Genomic DNA, 20,334 nt, shown 5'->3' with positions numbered 1-20,334 from the left:
ATATCCTGGAAATATCGAGCGCAGATTAATAGGAAACAGGGCGAGAATAGATTACAGAGGAAATACAACGAATTTCAAGGAATTACATTCGTAGGTGGCAACAGTTCTGAAGCGGATATCATAGTAAACCAACCTTCAGTTGCTTTTTAGCAAATTAATTATCCACAGGATTCATACGTGGAGCTAAGATTACTTTGTAACAAAATCTGTAAGACTATGAGCTTTTCTACAAATACGTATCCTAGTCGAAAAGTTATGTAACCAGTGTACATCTTCCATGACAGTAGCAAAGCTGTAAAGCTGTTCGAACTTAAATTTACCATTACTGTCGGCTATTCAACAAGATAGTTACTGGATAAAAAACCATTTACCTGCCAAATGCCATTCCGCCATGGTGAGTGTACGTGAAAAGATTCTCAACAGTCTGCCAAAGATGTCTTGTTCACGCAAGTTCTGGTTACATTCGTTTCCGTTTGAATTTAAATGCGACGAATATTTAAACGCGTGCAATCACTTATTCTTGATTCGTGCTTAAGTTAAGCGCCAAACTCCGCTCAGTCTTCTGACTGAAACCGATGTGACCGAGCATAAATAATTCGACTTCTCCAACTCGGGAAGGGTTTTCGATGGCCTGAATCGATGCCTTGAATCGATGTCTTGAATCGATGCTTCCAATGAGATTCAACTTTTTTGTACAAAAAGGTTTCCGTTTTAATTAGTCCATCGATACATTTCGTATTTCGATGTTAATAAACTGGCGTAAATAATTATTATTAATATAGTATTAATTATGATAAATATCAGTAATTAGCTACTCCAAGAGAAGATACAATAACATTTTTTGAAATTTAACGATCTAGTAATTTTCATAATTACTCTTTTCGCAAAAATTGTGTATAAAATGTGGAATATGCAAAGAATCTACATTTTTATCTTCAAAAGATATCCACGGTCGATTGAAAATTTTTATCGTAGACTCTCGAATTTTTTATTCCTGGAAAATTGATTGGATCGTCGAGTGGGAATCGCAATATAAGATACTCGATATTTCGTGCGATTTTTGCATTCTCTGACAGATGATATAAAACAAATCGGTATGCGAGTTAACGAAACAGGAAAGACCATTCGGAAAGGAAGCAATACACGTTGGAAACGGCAGTGTGAGATATGAGATACGAACCTATAAACCCTTGACGTCGAAAGATAATATTGACATAACTTATGGGTCCGGGTAAATAAATAGAATAATGGAAACCAAGTGAAAAAAGCTGAACTTCGAGTGAATCGGGATGGTTGAGAATGGAGATTGCAAATGGCATGGATGACAATCGAATTCTGTATGAGAAACGATTTTTCTCACATAAGGAAATGAAACCATCTATCCCATCCCTGTGTCTACCTAAGGAAAAACTTCAAAATATGTTTCAATTATTCTTTTGCTTTCACTTTCTTCTTCATCTGCTTGTTTACATTTATACTTTGCTTGTAAGAATACTAAACCTTTATATTTATAAACTATTGCAAGTTAATTGATATACGCAGTTGTACAATGAATTCCCATCAGAAGGTAATTCCAATCAGAAAACAAATCAAAACGAGATGAAATATCCAAATAAATGGGAGCATTGCCTTGCGAGCTCTTTATACGAAGATATTAGTAACCAACGAGTGATATTTGTGCATCGCGGAAAGTTTGGAATCTGAAGCGACTTTCTGGGGCATCAAGCCACTTTCGCGTTATGCAATATTAATGTCGCTGCGTCATTTTAAAATATAAACACTTTGCAACGTCTGAATAATTCATGGACCAACATTTGTTATCTGTTCCGCTTATCATAACGTTTGAGCTGTACTCGATATTACTCCTCTGTCTTTAATTTCTTCGAGCTGGCCAATGGCATCGATCACCGGTACAGTGAAAAATGTCATTCGGATTCAATCCCAATCACAATTTCAAAATATATTTGATTCATCAAATTCTTCTCTACAAACGATATAAAATTAATAATTTCCGATATGAGAAATTGCGTTTGGTACGAGAGGAAACAATTTCGAACTCAACTAACACCAGTCTGATACAATTCACCGCCGTATGCATATATGTATATTGTAACCAAGACTGAAATAATTTGTTTATCGTTATCTTGTAACGGCCAACAAATGAACGAGGATTATATTTAAAAACACAAAGAATTTGCTGTACGTTGTCAAAGGGAGACATTCGTACAAAGGACGTTTAATGTCAGTAACAGGCAATTGTTTTTCTTACCGGCTGGCGCACAATGGCGAACATTGTGCTTTTTTTCGAGTTACTCGACAAGAATTTTCGTGGCGAATTAGATTGCCAGGAATAAAGAAACGTCTGTCCAATGGGCTTTGTTACAGCAAACTTCTATAACGCTGTCCTGTATGGTAGGATACGTGCAAAGGTTTCCCAAACTTTTCGCCCGTTGGTCGCCCTCGAAGCGAAAAGTTATTATTCCAATCAATTTCTCCCGAGCAGTAACACACAAGCTGTTTAAAGTTCGGTGAAACGAGGTGAATCTACAAAGTCGATGGCGCGAGAACGCGTACGGCGTACGGCTAATCTAACTTCAACAAATCTTTCGCACGTAACCAGAAAACCGACTTTCCCTGTCACGCTCTGCGGCTTTTCAAAAATATTTCCACATGTTACCCAACCTTCCTGCTAACCTTCTTCCGCGAGTTTAAGTTTCCCGTCTTTAGAAATTGAAATCGTATTAGTGAACGATGTTAAGAAAATTAGAAACGAGAAGAAGTGGGATATTCCGTAAAATAAATGATCTAACTTTTAAAATACAAATGCTTTGAAATATATAAATCCATATTTAGAAGGCGCAGGGGAAATTTTTAAAATTTCAAAGCGAGAAAAAAGCAACGCGTGCATATTCTGAATGGAAAAGTCTGTTGGTTTGGTTTACATGAAACTTGTACACTAAACTCTTTAATCCGAAGACTAAACTCGGTTGAAATTTCAACAGCGAGGGAGGATCTTTTATGCAAACAAAGCGGAAGTGGCGAAAATTTAGTGGACCAAATGGGAAAATCGCGAGAGATCGAGGAATACGCCAAGTGTAAATCCTTGCACTCTTCTGTAACAAATAGCGTCTCTCTTTTTGTCAACAGGAACTTTTCATTTTTTTTTTATACTAACAAAAAAGGTAGGTTATAAATCATGGATAAGTGGAAATCTTGTAACAAGAGCAGCTAAAATGTACGAAAAAAAGAGAGAAGGTAGGAAAAAATGCGAAAAAGCAGGACAAAAAGTTTTGGATTTACTGTAAAAGTTTCGCTAAGTTGTAGATATATAGTGTATACGGCAAAGGAGAGTAAATAGATACAAAACTTGAAGTTAAAAAATAGGAAAAGAAAATGTGGTTGAATAGGAAGAAGCTTTTAAACAACGAGTAGATTCTGAATTTATATTTTTTCGTTCGTCGAGCATTTTCAGTACCTGCATGTCTTATAAATATAAAAGTTAAAGGTCTTATAGTTTCAAAAGTAATCTTTACAACTAACTCTTACGATAGAGTTCTTTGATAACATTAAGTAATCCATTAATTTTCACTTATAAATTCAAATCTAAATCAGAATGTTGGAATTTAGGGCGGATTTTATCTCTAAAATCACTAGCAGCAGAGTAGTCTCAAATACGAAACACCTCGAGAAACGTTCGAAGGAAGTATCGAACGTGATAGGTTTGCAATTACAGTTTGGAGAAGGAATAGAGGCACGTGTCGCGTTTCGTGGAGACAAAATAAATCAGACGAGGATAGGAACGGCAGGTTCGGCAGGAAAATCGGGCAAAACGATTGGAAAACCGTAACCTGTACACGAGGGAATGCGCAAGCACGGTATATCGGCCACTCATTCCAAAGATGATTTAGCTTCATCGCAGTGACACAGGCCTTCGGAAGGAATAAAAGAAGCGAGTCATGGTAGTGTCATGGCGGCAGGGCCAGGGACTCGAGCGTATGTAGACGTAATTACATGGAAAAAATTCTAGTCAGGCCCTAGTCGAGCGTTCTCGTTGTTGAGTTAGAGTCGCGGTGTATGGCGTGCCTGGACTTAGAAATTGGTCAGGCCAATCAGCCAATCACGTGACCGCATTGCCTTTTCCTTCAGGATCCGTCCTATCGAAATCTCGACGGGACAATCAGGAATCACCAGCACGCTCCTGCCAAATTGCGTGGCACTTTTAAATATTAACCCTGTCTGCTGGCTGATCGAAGAAAACCACCCCTGAATACTATTTCAAGCGGAAGTAACGTATAGCCGAGATACACGTTCGATCTACTGGGACCTCGATCTGCTGAACATTCGAAACATTGTCCCTCCTGAAGATTTATCGTGGCTAGTGCTTGGGTTCGGTGATAGGAGTGGATTTCGCTGTCTTCTCTTTTCCTCGCAGAAGTGAGTTTTCGCGATAAAAAAAATTGTGTACACGCTGGAGGAAGTCCTTGTTCCTTCCCTCGGAGTATACACTCCGGTGATTTAATTTTTAATTTCATTTTTGGATCGGTCAGGTGATTTTTATTGTTAGTCGCGTCTACTCGAAAGGCTCCTATAAAAAAAAAGAGCGCAATGTATTTCATCCCAAAATTTGGAACGTAATGGCTCGGTTTCGAATAATTGTTCCATAAACCTTCATATGTAGAAAACAATAGAACGCCGAGAACAAACGTTTGCCTTCAAAGCACGATTGAATCAATGAATATTCTCTAGTTGTATTAACACAACACACAGGACGACATTATGCAGAACAATTCTGCGTTTTGGGGAACAACAGTAACGAGTAAAATATTACAGGAACGCGACATCAAACGGGACCGTAAGTAATATCAGCGTTTGTTCGCCACATATGTCGCGATTCTCTAAAAGCCAAAAGTCACTTTAAAAATTCCCTCATATATTAGTTATGATTGTCGACTATATCGAAAAAACCTGTCATTAAATGTCCTCATCCACGCGGAACAAAGGGAAGCGCCAGGATCACGTATTAATTCGGGTTGGTAATTTTCTTTGAAATTGTAGGTTTCATTTATTACGTGTAGACGTTGCTTTGAATGCAAAAAACAACGTATGCATTTAAAAGAGATGGTTAATCTTCATTCGACATTCTGTAAAGCGACTAAATTGACCGGAATACGCCAAAAATATGTCTTTGTAACGCAGATCCGGTGTACACGCGTGCAAACGAGTGTGGTTTTTCATCAACGCGGAATGATCTCGCGGGATTTATACTAGATCGAATTCATTAACCTTCGTTGAGGGTAGAATCAAAGTTAGAAACGCGTTCTGTATCGACTGCGAGATTAAACGCGCCATGATGTTCTTTTCTGTGCTTTAGCGATCGGATAAAAGGAATGTACGATTGAAAAGAAGGAATGGAGATTGTGCTTATTACCAAATATCTAAGACTACAATCGAGCTTTTAGATTTATTGAAAAAGAATTTCTTATTAGATATTTTCATTGGGATTTTTATTAAAAACTTCAATGTTTTTTTAACCAATGAAGCTACTAAGAATATTTCGATTTAAATCGGAAGCCGATAAATCAGTTGGTAATATAAAACGACGATGTTGAAAAGTTGGGAATAATATCTCTTCGGTATTAAATAACATTTCCAATCTCTTCGAAATTAATATTATAGATATTACACCGTTCCGGTGTATAATTAAAATTACAGTTTATTATGAAACATCCACGTAATCTATCATTAATATATTCACTTTATACAGAAGTTTCCTTAATTAATCTGAGAAACCGTAACAAATATCGTACAATCGGAAAGAGTTGGACAGTTCTCGGTTATTAATACACAGTCGTAATTTCAGCATTTCGAAATTTTGCCAATTGGAACTCCCGATGAAATTATTAATAGAGAACCAATGTGTTTTTAGTATCAATCAAACAGGGGCACGTATCGTAAATATCGCGAAGAGAAATAGAACCGGGTCTTTGCATGGCAAAGCCCCCCGTTTGAATTCTCCAATTTCAAGAAGTCGACGGCTGCAGTGGAAGAAGTCGTATTTCATGCGACTGCCAACTCGCAACACCTCGAATATCGTCCCGATATAAACTACGTTGGAATGTCTTGCGTGAGGATGATTAGAAAACTTCGATTGCCAGATTACAGTCCCGGAGATTTATGAACTACCGGAGGAGAGCTTTGTTGATGCTGATGTTCTTTCAGTCTTCCAAGCTGGAATTTCAAATTTATTCCGACGTCTGCACCAGGACTTTTTAAGCGTTGCACTTTTATCTGGGGGTTGCTAGACAGATCGAGTTAAGAAAAAATTTCTCTGCCAGCTCTGTGAGAAATGTTCCTTTGATTTCTTAATTACATGCGCGCATATCGTACTGTAATGTTTGAAAACTAATTTTTTAATTTTAATTTTAGTAACTTTAACTATTAACTGAGCAGTAGAGTAGACCATGGTAAAAAATAACAAGTTAAATTAAATATATTTTATGCAGAAGGATAGTTGGCTACCGAGCGTGACTCAAAAATAAAATATACATAAAATTATGCATGACTACGACATTTTCACGAAACCTTAGGGCGTATTTGTAGAATTTCTATCGTATCGTATGGTTAATGAAACATTTTATGTAGTAACTGTTTCACGATAAAGGTTTGATTCCACTCGACAGATTGAGGAAAAAAGAACCGCTTCAAGGTAAAAGGATGAAGAGTGCTTGTAGAGGAGAAAATACAGAAGAGATTTTAAACAGTAAAGAGGAGCGAACACGAAAGTTACAAGATTTACAATACATTTTAGTTCTATGTATACACTTCGACGTTTGAAATATGAAAAAGTGAATAGGTTCGAGCAGACGGAGAGTTTTCGAAAATCCTATGTCGGTGTCTTTATTTCTAAAATTTGTTAAACAAAGAAGACACTACGAGACATTTAAAAACAAAGATTATATCATGTCACATTGCTAATATCCTATCCATTGTTAGTCAATCTATAATATCCAATTAAAAGCAACAACATTTTTATAATATTAAATGAAATTCAAATCAACGATTTTAATACTCAACTATCTGGACTAATTCCCTTTTTACTGGATTACGTTGCATTTTAACAAAGTTTTCTACTTTTGCCTAGATCCGAGGAAAAATTTTTTACTTCAAAATATTATATACCTGGAGAGTCCTACTAAAACTTTACACTCGCTAAGAGCCAAACAAGCGAACTCTAAAAAGCTTGATTTAGGTGATAAAAAGAGCTATAAAAGAGTGATTTAAAATTGGGCGATAAAAAGTAAACATTACCTAAAGGATCGATAAAACCCGTTTCGATCCGATTTGAAGGAACTTTTCTAACAAAAATACCCGATCGAATCAAAAATGTGTCTTTCAAATTACTTTCCAGGAAAATCATTGTAAAATATCATATGGAACACCGTATATAGCTGTTAAAAGTTTCGCACATCTATCAGGGATATAATGCTGACGCAGAAACGTTAAGAATGCACAGATATGGAAACAAATTCTGTTTGTACATATCCAGATTTACATCCTCTGTCAATGCTATCAATTTTTATATAATCCTGTTAATGAACGCATACTAATGGGCTGAAATCGAGGTACTTCACTGTTAACCGCTTTCTATGTAATATAAAACGCATAATGCGAAGAAAAACAGTCGACCGTAATATTGCGTTATCAATAAATGAATACGATTGGAAAATTTGGAGCACATGAAAGAAATAAATGCCATGGTAAATTCGATTTTATGTATATTACACGGCTGATACCGATAAGCTAATCGATAAAAGTATCCGCGTGAACCGCGCGAAATTCGTTCGCGTGCTCCCTTTGAATTTTCTTGAATCACTCGATTCAATTTCAAAATATTTATCTTCGTAATTAAAAGCAGATGCAGTGGGCAGAAAGAATCGCTCTGGAAAACAAAATAAATGTGCTCGACGGGCTTGACGAACATCTGTTCATGAAAAGAGAGAGAGAGAGGGAAACGGAATATAAAAAGGAAATAAAAGCCCAATTCTCATAAACGTCACTGTAGATGTACGTTTTATAGCACTTCTGCAGGTAATGTTCCTGGCTTTCGAAAAGTAGATCTGAATGAACGGACGAAAGTTTTTACAGCTTCATCGAAGTGCAAGAAAAATAAAATTCACCTACTACAGGGACCATCATTTATGTTCTCTCCCAATTCATGTTCAATGAATTTGTCGTATTACGTGCTCCATTGGAATTATAGCCATTGCAGCAATTTCTTAAGCTTTTAATACAATTGGAATTATAAGTTCGTTTAGCTACATTTCGTTTCAGGAGGAACCAGAATTTATCTAGGAAATGATATCAGCGATCCAGAGACCTTGCTGTTGTTCTACGTGAAAATTATTAAAAATACTAAAAGTATCTTTTCCAAGTATCATGATATAAGATAAAATGTTGTTTACGTGGGTGGCACACAATAGGGTGCAACGACATGGATTTCTAGTTGTCGGATAAGGTTGCTTGCGATTTTCTCGGAATATCCAGGACCGAATAAAATACTCCTGAGTCACCTGCACGTTTTCTACGCCGTGACAAGTAATTTCTTTTTACTTCCTCCAGTGAACGCTTGTCAATTGCTCAAGTTCTTTTAATTCAAAGGCTTATGGCTCGAAGAATTGTGAAGTTCTCGTCACACTAAATCGATAAAATTCATTCCTGGCCACTTTCCCAAGTTGTAGGCTCCTCGACGGGATGAATTCCAATCGATTGGCGTGCTCGTTTCGATTTGGCTAAGGTTTCGCATTAACAGAAACTTTTAACTTCTGCTACATCTATCTTTTCAGACGACTGACATTTGAAATTACAAATTCCATAGTTTTACTTTCAAATTATCTTCTTATTTCGAATCCTACTTCAACTACTTACGGTGTCAGTATTCTCGCAAACAGTGAAATGCACGACCCTTGAGAGACCGAGTTAACTTACTAGCATCTCCAACACTGGCGGCGCTTTCCATGATTCAATTAACCAAGGGACGCCATTAAAATGATTGCCGGAAGTTTAGGAAATAATTTCACCGGCACTTTTCCCTTCTGCCATCCTTCTTCCTTCGTTTCGCCTGGCTGACGAGAGAAACGAGAAAAGCTCGAGAAGTCGAAAGACAGATAGATAATGGGAGAGAGAAAGAGAGGGAGAGAGAGAGAGCGAGAGAGAGCGCGCGCGAGAGAGAGAGAGGGAGAATGGTTGGAAAAACGTGTTCTCAGAAACGTCATTACGACCGTGCATTTCCTTGTTAAATACACCGAAATATCCCCGGTGACCTGTCCTTTCCTCAGTTAATTAGTTAAATTCCCCTTTTCCCGGCGGTGATAAGCCAGGAGAATTTCATTCTTAACGACCTCTGCACGGCTTTACGCTGAGATCCTTTAAGGAGACAATGACGGAACATCCGCAGCCTCTTTCTTGTACAGTTGTAACGTGAAACGATCTTGTACGAGCTCTGAGTGCATACCATTGGGATGCATTCACGATGTTCAGGTCATTGTTTCGCATGTAAAGTTCCAGTATCGTCCACGTTCCGTCTTTAACTGTCAGTCCATAGGGGACGAGGGTAAGGATGAGAAACGTCGATGACTACAATAACTCATTGTTTAACGATCTTTCTTAACCGAGAATCCAGATAATTCTTCCTTCTTTAATGGGCGATTAATAAGTCGTACTTGACTAATGTTACGTTTTCCTCTTGGTAATTCTTTCGACGACTGATTGGAAGACGTCACACGTGGCGATACCTTTATATTTGATTCTAATTGGCGACATGATGGATTGCAGATAAAATGTGTCTCCGAGTTCCTCAATTTAGGATTTTTCAATTTATGAACTAAGTTTATCAATTAATCTAAACAATATTGACTTGCGCCACGCTTTCTTTAAATAGAAATCTATAGCAGCTTTTAATTGTAATTTTAAATTTCATATCGTTTATAATGCGAGAAGGAGGAAATAAATGGTGCTTTACGAAGCGTTTTATTATTAAATATCGCCTATTGATATTCCACGAGCACGTTTCATCAGTAGAACGGTGTCAATGTTTTCATTACAAAGGAGACATGGTTCATTACCAACCCATTATCTCCGGAATTTTATTAAAAGCAGCAAACGGTAATTGCTTCTGCTACTAATTACAAAGAGTCACGCCGTTAACGATTTAACTCTTGCTTGCAAGTTAATTGCAAGAGCACGACGTGAACAGCGATTTTTGTGCGACTCGATTTTACAATCAACCTTTGTCGTTAGATATAATCAAGAAGAAAGATAAAGGTATCCTTTGTAGTTACTACCTCTTTGGTACATAAATGAGCATCTCGTGCATACTCCTTTTTCCAAATTTGAAAGCTTACTTTTACATATGTTCAATTATTATTAGTATTTGTCTTTCATTATAATAAATCAAAAATATCACGTATATATAACCTTGACAAATATGCAATAGATTTCATATATGTGTGTCGATTATTAAAGACGCTATAAATTTTTCAAACAACTCAACTTCTTACTTAAACTTATATTCGAACGAATATCAGAATCTGATGATCGATCTCGGGAAACTTCAGAGAATTCGCGACATTATTAACGAGATGCAATAATAAAGGGTAAAATGCTTGGCGGTAAATCTTACGGCGAGCACGTGCGGCTCGCTCGGCTAGTAAATCGTTTCATATAGTACCAGGACGAGATTTCAACGAGCCGCGCTTTTCGAAGGCACGATAATGGCCGCGATACTCAAAAGCGTTTACCATCTACATGTGTCGCTGTGCCTCGATGTTGCACATGGCAAACAATTCCAGCCAAATGTCGTATTCGTCCGTCTACGCACACATATTACGTACGCCACACAGTCGATATCCAAGCTCTGTTTCGTCATCACAGGTGGCGATGCACGAATTCATCGGGTTTCCATTGATCAACGACCGATCGATACCGTATTCCCTACTGATTCGATTGTGTCTCCGTGCAATTATGACCAACACGCGACCGGGCCAAGCTTTCGATTCCAGAGGAAATTTTGGAAAAAGCTCTCTATCTGTTTAGAAAGTAATTTCTGCGCTCTAATGGCTGGAGCGTCCGCGAATTTTCGCGACGAGATTAGGACGGTGATTGAGAAGATTATGGCCGAGAGTTTCTGATGGAACTTTTAATGAGAGGTGTTTGAGGTAGCCACGTATTTCGAACGATTTTTTATTATTTTTCAATGATCGAATATCGATGATGAGACCAAAGTTGCGTTGTATATTTTTACGTTGAAATATTTTCCGATAATGCATCGTTTGGTATCGGTTGTTACGATGATGAGAGATAAGATGAGCTGAAGAGACGTTTTATGAATAAACAATATTTACCAAACAAATTGCATGAAACAAGAAATTCGGCTTTCCTTGGAAGATAATGCAAAGGAGCGATTCTCATGCATATCTCGTTGATTGCGCAGGAAACTCTGATCGCTAAAGCGCTGTAAACTGAAGAAAATCGATCGAATTTCTCACTCCACGTGTCTATAATATCCTTTCCTAATGGAAAAGCTTTCGAGTTTGATTTTCTGCTGGTGCAAAAAGAGCAAACTCGATAGAAAGAATTCGCTGCGCGCTGTTTCATTGAATCCCCTGTTTTCATGGCATTCCTGCATAATTATGCGCTTCGCTAAAAATTGCTTCCCCCGTTCGAACTACGAGCCAGGAGGGATGCATCAAATGTACACGCTTCGAGAGCAATTTCTAGGCATTGAAAAACTATCGCTCGCCGACGCATTACACCTATACACGGGTGCACCCGTAAAACGAGATTCAAACTGCTGGAAATCAAACACTTGGATCTGTTTGCAAGCAAAGAGACGAACGAAAGAGGGCACATATATTTCTCAAAGAATTCCTCAATTTCAAGAATTAATCATGCAAAATTATTAACCTTTTAGGTCTACCTCCGTTATATTACATTTAATGCAATCAGTCCTAAAATTCCGCCTCCGTAATATTCGGTTCGATAAAAATCATAATGTTACCTTTTCTACAATTCGGTCAACCCTTAAGGTATTTACAGCGTAGATTGACTTTCCTACAATTTCTTTGCAATTCTGACGGTACGTTATTTATATATTTCTATTGCTTTTCTTAACAGAATTACAACGTCCCGCTTCCATATACACGTTACACACAATAATCAATACAGTATAACAAAATATCGTAACATATCTAATACATATAAATAAATATACAGGGTGGTTGGCAACTGGTGGTACAAGCGGAAAGGGGGTGATTTTACGCGAAAAAAGAAATCGAAAATATAGAATAAACATTTTTTTTTCATTTTTTTTTTTAATTTTTCCATCGAGATAACGATCTACAGTGAGATCCGTTATAACGTACTGCACGCGTACCGAGCGAAAATTCAAAGTCGATTTTCTTGAAAACAAAGCCTTAAACGAAAAATTTTTATTCTATATTTTCGACTTCTTTTTTCGCGTAGAATCACCCCCCTTCCGCTTGTACCACCAGTTACCAACCACTCTGTACACATATACAAGCATGATCCAAACCTACAAATACATACCGCTATAACTCAAACATGCGTATACACTCATAACCTGAACAGACATATAATATTATCAATACGTTATTTAGTATATTAATTATACATGATTCAATTTTTAAAGAGCCTAATCTTACCGAAATGAAAATATTCATTTTTAAAGTTGATAGTGTTATTCCTATAGTAAGCCACTGCAAAAATGACTTTTTGATTAATTATTAAAAACCGTCCTTAGAAAGTTGCTAAAAAATTTATATGTCGTGTAAAATAGTTAGAAGGATCTTTCTTTTAAAGAGAAATTTAGCTCTCAGCTCACCGTTCTCGAGTGAAAGAAACGTGAAATATATATTAGGTTATCCGAAAAGTTTCTTTCGTTTTATAAGAAAATAATAGACGCACAATGTTTTTTGTTTTATATTAGTTAATTAAATTATGCACGAACATAATAATAGAAATATAACGAAATGGATCATTCCTAATTCAATGAAATAATATAAAACAAAAATTGTTGTTCATTTATTATCATCTTATAAACGAAAGAAACTTTTCGGACAACCTAATAGTATCGGTAATTTCGGCGTCTAAAATGCCGTATTATATGTTTTAACGCCAAGTTGCCGTTATATCCATTTCTGAATTGTTTGTTAATGTTGCACAGAAAATATAGACAGCCAAGAAATGTTTTCCAGAAGAATTTTGCTTCTTAGGGATATTGTCGCGCTACAAATATTTTAAGGGATTAAATTCCCATACATATTATCACTATGAGTCGACCAAAATATTCGGACTTTTACATAAATTAACATATGTAATCGTACAACGTATATAATTGCCGAACCTGTCCGGCTAAATCACCTTATTTTCCTTTCTCATCCATGTCACTCCCCACACAGTTAGTTCCTTTACTCTCGGTTGTTATCAATTTCAAACGGTTGGAACCGTTTGCGCTGGCCGTCAGTTTCAATAAAAACAGAACCGAAATCCACTTTGCGGCGTTATTCGAAGTCGAATTTCGAGATGTCAACGGTACAAGAAACGGTGGCGCAGCAGGCGGGGGACTGCGGGCGCGCAGACAGGTACAATGCACCTTGGCGAACGTTTGAAACGAAGGGAATAGAGAAGGAGAGAAGAAGAAGGCAGGTAATACGAAGTGCATACGTCGGTTCGGTTTAAGCAGGTTTCACAGCGTCGAATTTTCACATGGGCCAGTGTGCGCACTGTCGGGACTCATGCATCGAAGGTGAATGGCAGGGACGCAGAGTCGGTGGGGAGGAAACGTCGGACGGGTTGGCCTCTCGCGGGAAATACGTCGAGTATCTGAATAAATCGAAACAGCCAAAGTGATTCTCCAACTTAAATTAGTTTCTGCCTGGTATGGAGAGAGGCTAGGTACACGAGAACCTCGTACCTCTCTCTTTCTCTTTCTTTCTCTCTTTCCCGGAGCGAGAGGTTTGCTCGCGTCACACAGGACACGCGAATAGCTACCCTTACTTCTTTCCCGCAGTCTGGCCGACCGGCCTCGTTCCATCTGACTTTTTCCACCGTAAACGAATCCCGACTGATTTCCAGCCGCCGTTTGTTCCTTCCACACTTCCTGCACACCCTCAAATACACCACGTTCGTAAACGTTTCATGCTTTTCGTTGCAATCCTTTCGAGCTGACAAATTCGATTTTAGTTCCTACATGTTTCTTATCTAGGATAGTGTACTAATCTCTGAGAATTAAGATAAAGAATGCATTCGAGAAGTCTTTCACATTGGTGGTCGTTATTAATGAGAAGAATCTTTGCTGCAGTACGGGTATTAATTCCGGAAATACCCGATACGATGCTTAACTAACGTCTATTCAGATAGACGTAGCTATGTAAGTTCCTCAAGGAAAAAATTCCATGGAATATTGTGTATTTTCTCAGATCACATTGGTTCGGAAATCTTCAAGACCTGAATAAATATTGGTTCTTTCAACAGCTGGGTGGCACGGATTTAACGCATAAATTTTCGTACGATGAAATCTGCATACAAATGATGGCACGTCTTGACAAGTATTAAAATTACATTTATGAAAATCACTTTTGGTGTTCATCAACGATGACAAGAGAAAGAGATGTATAACGGGGAAAACAGGAGGGGGGAAAAAAAGGAAACAGTCACGCGCGGGAGTACAACAAGCACACTATTTCATTTGCTTAAGCTTAATGGCCTTTTCTACTACACAAAGACGCTTCAGAATGCGAGGCTTAATCTTTCCCATAAAACACTGATTGTGGATTGACTTTTAAATGCCTTAGAAGCACGGGAGAAAATAGCAGGCAGCCCTAGTACCGTCTGGCACGAAACTCCGGCAAGTTTCTTATTTTTCTTCCCGTTTTATTCCTTTTCAGGTAGAAATAATGCTTTTAGTTCTAACTCTGCGTCAATGTGAAATTTGAAGTTATTCAATAAATCAATATAATTTATTTACGAAAAATCTTTTTCGTCTGTTACTAAAAACATTACTTCAACGGAAATGTTTGATGAAAATAGTTTTACATAAAAATTAAAGTTTTATCAAAAGAAAAAAAATTTAGATTTGGATACTACGAAACGATAATGGTAATTAGAAGGCAGTAACAAAACTATTAGTGAAGAATTTAATCAACAAAACAAATAGCTTTAGTTCCCTTTGCGGCAGAAACCACATGCAACACGTTCCTCGTTGTCCTTCATCGATAACAAACAGAACTGTTTGTCAAACAGAAGTGTTTATAAAATAAATCAATTGGCAATTTCAGTCAGCTTGTTCCGCGTTTTCCATTGTACACATACCTTGTGAATCATAAAGAAAGAGGGAATAACAATAAAACGAATTTCTTTTTGTTTTATTTGACGTAGAAAAATTATTTTCCATAGTATTCTTCCCTCGTCTTCAACTAATTTCAACTAATCCCTTGCTTTCCTTTTCCTTGTGAGGAAAATTTTCTTTTAATTCATATTTGTTATTGTTACAAACGAGGCAAAGATCTAGCATTCCATGATCAACAATACGAATGTCTAAGATTCTGTTTTAAAGGAAAAAAAATAATGATAAAATGATTAATTGTGTTCAATCGCACCCAGTTGATTATATTCGCGATTTATAAATTATTAGTCACCAGAGAACGAAGTAGAAGGAATTTGGGATATTAATAATCAATTCCCATAATTAAATCGATAATGCTAAATAATAATAATATTGTTGTTTAATTCAATGCTATTACAATTTGCGTTTCTATTTATTAATACGCAAGCGTAATAAACGCTTAATAAATATTATAATAAATTCCAATGCGAAAGCGTGTCGGTGGGATTACATCGATGCTCTCCCAATAAATCACAGAGCAGTCGATTGTTTGATTAATTAATAAATTTCGTACAATACCATGGAATTGAAAAATTAGCACATTTGTTGATGCGATCGAGAATGAAAGACAAGAAGAAACTAGAAACTCGGAGAATCTATTATTTAAGATTATGCTGTTAAATGTTTCGAGAGCTGAAAAGATTTGAAAACGTCGATATTCGAGTTTTAAGTTTCTTCCCTGAGGTCCATCTTTTATTGATAAAATACCAGTTATATAGTTGACAAAGTAGAAATAATTTTAGAAAATTATAGAGTATGTAACTAATTAAATATTTAATTACAATTACATGTTACCTAAACTCTTGATTAGATTAATTTAGGAAACGTTAAGATGAAAATGACATAGAAGATTGACACTTGTAAAAACTAACTTGGAAAATAATAAATTTTATAAATAAAACGCCTTTAATAAACCAGAGCTGAAACACGAAATTTTAAACGAGATGATAACTGAAGAATAATCAATTAGACGGGCTACTTGGTAAGATATCTATAGATCACTTGACCCCATCTTACTAATTCGGTCTTAAGTGGGTTAAAGCGTTAACTAGACATAGATTATGGCTCTTTTACGAATAACATTTGCATTGGGATTAAAATGGAACGCGTCAGAAATAAAACAAGAGGCTAGTATTCGTTAACAGTAATATGCATTGAACGTTGGAGTTTAGCTCGGCTATAAATCTTACGTCGTGTATGCGAATTCAAGAATACAGTCTAATATGGCAGAGTGGAGTATAGTGAAGCAACATTTCACCGTAAATTTACGCGAGCACGTTCTCTCACAGCGATGCGGGCGATATTCTCTCGAGGATCAAGAAAGTCGAAATTATATACATGAGATGTTACAGGAAGCAACCGAGTACCCTAATTTCTTAACATATTCTCTTACTTCTTTTCAGTTTAAATGAAAATTCAATTATTTGTAGTATTCTCATCGCTTAACAGTAAGCGTTTGAATTTTTATTTTACGTCTCGTAACAGTAGGAATTTTCTTGCATGAACACAGTTACGGAAGAAATATCTGGCAAAAGAGTAATTTTATTACTGTAACTTAACATTATACAATTCTATAATCATAAGGTTGATTTCCCGCATTTTTTTCCATCTTCCATCCAATTAGCCGAATATCTTGTTGTTCATGTCATGTCAAAATATTTCTGAACCAAATATTATATTCGATATTCTATGCAAATTAAACAACAATAACATTAGCTCGCAAACTACACCAAAATTTGTAAACACGCTTCGTACAATTTCCCGCTTCCAGCCCGTAGCATAGTTTTCATACACATGTATATGCACGTATTGTGTAACAATATTATCATTAACAGCATCGACTGAATTGTACTTTTTCGTAACATATTGCTTTCTGTAATGTAAAATCATAAACTACTATAATATTATATCAAGCTTTAATACAAACAGAAAAACCTAATAACAAGGTCCGACCAACACAAGATATTAATAAATGAAACTTAATAAATAAAACTGTGACTTACAATTTGGTCGCAGGATATTCTTACATACTTGATGAACCAATTTAATTCCACACGCGAGTTAAAAAAGTATTTTGGTATATTCGGGACTGTTAACAATTTGAACAAGGATAATTAATTATTAAAATTATTGTAAACACCTTAAATTACGACGAGTTAATAAATAAAAAGATATTCAAAAATATTATTTATAAAAGTTATGCTCGAGATATTCTAACTGATAAGAGGCTACGTGTGGGAATTGAATTGTAAACCGAATTATAAGAGAAATTCTATACACGTCTAACCTTTAGAACGTTTGAACGCCGAATGGCCAAATTTAATATCAACACTGCGTGAAGGTTGTAAGAAAGTGGGGTAGGGGAAATGGATCAAAAAATTCAAGCGTAGAGCATTGGTGCAATGTAATATTTTCAATATTTGGATTTTTCTTTAGACACGGAAAATTAAGAAATAATAGATTATTAACACAATACCGTGTATAAAGAAAGATACGTAACAGTTATTTAACATTAAGAGCCAAAAAGGAAAATTGTATCTCTGACAAATTGTACAGTGTTAATTATTGGCTTTACTGATTAAGATCGACGTACCAACCGAACCGAATTAACAATAGCTCGAAATTAAAATGGAAGATATTATTGAAATTATGTAAACGGTGTCGAATTAATTTTTAACATCATAATTTAAGGCAAAGTAAGGAAGGTAATCTAGAGAGACATATTCGACAAGTAATGACGATACCATTATCCCCAAGAGCGGAACGAATTTAAAATATCGTAAAGAACGATCGGTCGGAAGGGAAGTGGCAAACTTCAAGGCCTAAGAGCAAATGATACTAAAGCAGGATAGTTTTTATATAATATCACAAGAGCGGGCTTCCGCCGTTAGAAGGATCATAGCCTCGCAAAGCCAGGATTATATCCTCAAGAGTTTGCCAGCTTTCGACTCTCATTTAAAGGGCTTAATGGTGCGTACCGGGAGAGTAGGTAAAAAAAGGTCAGCAAGAGTATAAAAAAGGAAACAAAGGGTGAAAAATCAAATGGAAAGAGAAAAACACAGATGGAGAAGAATCTACAGCTGGACACCGTACGATTTCGAAACTTCATCCTTACTACTTCGTTCTTTCCAAAATCCTTAATCCATTCGATTCTCATTGACGGTAACCTAAAACGCTTCGAGGGGGAAGCAGTCAATCTTCGTCGAGTCTCTCGGATTCGCGAATAAAACACGTCTCTCTATGAATACAGAAACCATTTTCCCGCCCCGTGAAACCCTAAAAAAGAAAACCGTATAACTCTTCCCCGTTGTTTTATGTCATACACTTTAGGTACCGGCAAGATAGAGGAGTAGAGGGTAAAAAGACGCGTTCGAGACCAAAAAAAGAGCGGCAGCCGCAGTGGTAAGAGAGGGGGCAGAATCGTAAAACGGGAACGGCACGCGATTCACTGTGCTTGGCCCATCTTCTCCCCATTTAACCACCACCCCCTCCCCATAGCATACGGCCGTTTGATCCAGTTACCCTGCCTGGAAACGCTTCTCCAGACGGATTAAATGCAACTCCTGGCCGCGCACGTGGGCATAAAAATACCCATCATAAAATAAAATAACCATAGGTGGCTGGTATTGTTCGCCTATTGCCAGGAAAAAAGTGATTGGCGCTTTCAGAAAAGAAGAGTGCATGCTTCTCACCCTCTGCGTACATTCGTGGTGTGGCGGATATGGAAGAGAAGCGCGTCCATTATCTGTGATTCTTTCTGAGACTGCATAATCTATCCTGATAGCGGATAGTGGCGTTCAGAATATTCATAACTGGAAAACAATTTCGTTAGTATCAAATGATTTACGATTCTCACCCCATGATTTCGAAAAAATCAGAATTAAAGATTAGAGTAAGGTATTTCTTTGGAATCTGCAAAGGTTGAATCTACTTTATGATTACACAGAAGGCGCTGGTTAATTATGGACTTTCTTTTCTCTCTCGTTTTTGAATTCTTTTGGGGATCTCTTAAACGAGATCGTGTAATTAATCCTCTCTTTAACAGCGGTGTACTTTGAGCTTTTTATGTTTAGAACGAATCCGTAAAGTTCCCAGAACCAACTGAATTACGCCACTTGAAATAGAGTGTTCATTTAGTAATGTACATAAACGTATCTAATTAGCAAGAAAATTACAGATTTAATTCAAAGGGTAACTAAAGTTACTGTGTGATTATAGTTATTATCAGACCTTGATTGCAACCGATGTATTTCACATTGCAGTTTAAAATAATACAATTGACAATTAGATCTTCGTGACATGGAAATTCGCAATATGTTCCTCGAAGCATGTGTACAATCCCTATTTGTTTTTCTCTCTGATCTCGTTATCGACGAATTTAATTAATCTAATTAAACGAAACATAATTCTATACAAAACCACGTTATATCATTCCCCGAAGTTTAGTAACAAACAGAGAATGTGTTTGTCGTACGAATAATTTTCACACGGCGATTACAACGAATCAGGATGAAACGTTTCTCCACTTTTAATGGGAATGCCCTGGCTATCATTCACGTAACAGTTAACAAGCACGTGTTTCGCTCCTGGTAGAGAAGACACATTTTGTTTCAACAAAGTTCTGCTGGATACGAATTTAGGTGCACACGTTTCGAACAATGTTTCGCGTGATCTAAGGACAGATAGACACATTGAATGTTTGGAAACAATTTCGAGATTATTACTAAACGTACTGTTTTGCAATATAGATTTATATTTTAAAAAATGTGATGAAAAATTATTATGGAAATATATAAATTATAGCTAATTTTCGACATTTGATTCGTCGACTTTTTTAATTATTCAGGTACCAAAATTTAGATTTTGAATTAATT

At 36.6% G+C, this 20,334-nt stretch overlaps 2 protein-coding genes across 6 annotated transcripts in view; both read right to left on the bottom strand.

Moving 5' to 3' along the window:
- The window catches only part of LOC138186642 (uncharacterized), a 98,212-nt gene extending 96,775 nt beyond the window's left edge, over window positions 1-1,437 (bottom strand). The window contains exon 1 of the mRNA XM_069126712.1: window positions 1,427-1,437. The gene's annotated coding sequence lies outside the window, so the exon portion shown is untranslated. The remainder of the gene's footprint in view (window positions 1-1,426) is intronic.
- LOC138186635 (uncharacterized) overlaps window positions 1-20,334 on the bottom strand; it is a 246,228-nt gene that overhangs the window by 65,864 nt on the left and 160,030 nt on the right. The gene's annotated exons all lie outside the window — the stretch shown is intronic.

Source organism: Bombus flavifrons, chromosome 14, assembly GCF_040668555.2.
Source record: "Bombus flavifrons isolate JBK064 chromosome 14, iyBomFlav1_principal, whole genome shotgun sequence".
In the NCBI taxonomy this organism is placed as follows: domain Eukaryota; kingdom Metazoa; phylum Arthropoda; class Insecta; order Hymenoptera; family Apidae; genus Bombus; species Bombus flavifrons.
Note: the sequence above shows the minus strand (reverse complement) of the source record. Positions and strands in the feature narration are given on the sequence as shown.